Source organism: Sinocyclocheilus grahami, unplaced genomic scaffold (genome assembly GCF_001515645.1).
Source record: "Sinocyclocheilus grahami isolate Dianchi unplaced genomic scaffold, SAMN03320097.WGS_v1.1 scaffold1253.1, whole genome shotgun sequence".
NCBI lineage: Eukaryota > Metazoa > Chordata > Actinopteri > Cypriniformes > Cyprinidae > Sinocyclocheilus > Sinocyclocheilus grahami.
Window position 1 is genome coordinate 94,156 of NW_015506432.1, and position 1,629 is coordinate 95,784.

Below are 1,629 nucleotides of genomic sequence, written 5' to 3' on the forward strand. Positions count from 1 at the left end.
TATATATATATAGGCCTATGAGTGTGTGTGTAATATTTCTACATGCATAATAAATATTTAATTTTTTTATTTTAAATCAATAAAGGACTCTTGAAATGCTTGCTTGAAAGCTGTGCTTTTTTAACTCCATTCACATCAGTACCTGTTTAAGTGTTGCTTAAATGTATACTAAATTACAATAACAGTAATTAAAGAAATTTGAAAAACAAGCTTTGTGAAACCCGGATGTGCTCTGTGGAAGCACAGCATTTCCACCACATTAATGTACAAACAACAGCAGGTGTCACTTCAGACTTCAGTCCTCTGCTGCTATTGTTTCTTATATCCATAACCATGTTTGTGCTTAAGTTTCATTGTGTGTGTGTGTGTGTGTGTGTGTGTGTGTGTAGAATGGTGGCGCAGCGAGTGCATTGTTTCCTATCCTGTAATAGACAAAGCAGACCTACACCCTAATCACACATACAAACCCTATGAACCAAAACTGAACGTTTATCAACCAGACAAATAAAATAGGAAAGACCCAGGTTTCTCATGAATGGATAAATATTTCCTATATTTATGAATGACTGACCTAGATATTGACTGCTTGAATGCATGGCTGCCTGTCAGTCAGAAACTTGTGTAGCTGACCTTAATGTGTGTAAACTGTTCTTCATTTAAGATGCCTTGAGTTACTTAAATGTACATAGCTTAAGTCTATGTGTATGTGTGTCAGGAAGAGCAATAGGAAACGACGTCTTTGTGATAAAGTGCACTCAGGGCAGTGTGTCTGTTCCTCTCTCACTGACACAATACAGTTCAAACCCCTCTTGCCCTATTATTCCCTATAAACCTCATCCGCCCCCATATTCCCAATCAGCGTTCATAATTATCCGGTCCAAGGCTCCATATTCCACCCCGTGAGATCCTGTGCAGGGAATCCGCTCTGGCAGCTGCCAGGGGTTCAACACGTCTTTGTTGTGACTGGATGAAATACTCCCCTGCACTCTGGACATAATCGTCCCGTCGCTGAGTACTGGGTCGTGATTAGATCAAAGGCATGTTAGAAAGTGTTTTGGAGGCAGAGCCAATCCAAACTGTTGCTTAAACAGCCATTGATCCATTCAAGAAAGGTTCAAAACAACGTAAGCACGATTCAAATTTATTGTTGACTGATAGCATAACTTGAGTTGAGCTCAGAACATTCTCAGACTCATCTGAGCGAGAGAAATAATAATGAAACGTTCCCTGCTTGAGGGCATCTGTCTGCAAATGTGTTTATCTGTGATATCAACACAAAAGCATCTGTGTCACAGAATTTACAAGGACATAAGAATCCATCCTGTACTTCAGTACTGATATTTGAAGAATCACATTTAGATATATATTACTGATATTTGAAGAATCATTATGTGCCACGAACTTTACTTTTCCAGAATGTGCTTCATTTTATAGAGAAAGAATGTCTATGAACCACAACCATTGAAGCCCCTTTAAAGATATTTTGCCATGTTTCTTGTTTTCATTACAAAGAAAATGAATGGTGATTTATGCTGCCGAGATCCAAAAGGACACCAAAAAAATTCAAACACCGTCTTCCTTTTTTGCAATCGTTTTAAGTTGTTCACTGATCATGACTTCTGTAAAATC

At 38.3% G+C, this 1,629-nt stretch overlaps 2 protein-coding genes across 2 annotated transcripts in view; one reads left to right on the top strand and one right to left on the bottom strand.

Annotated features, from left to right (window-relative positions):
- The window catches only part of LOC107568516 (cadherin-23-like), a 19,104-nt gene that overhangs the window by 6,566 nt on the left and 10,909 nt on the right, over positions 1–1,629 (top strand). The gene's annotated exons all lie outside the window — the stretch shown is intronic.
- Positions 1–1,629, bottom strand: part of LOC107568522 (platelet receptor Gi24-like) — a 9,604-nt gene that overhangs the window by 4,374 nt on the left and 3,601 nt on the right. The gene's annotated exons all lie outside the window — the stretch shown is intronic.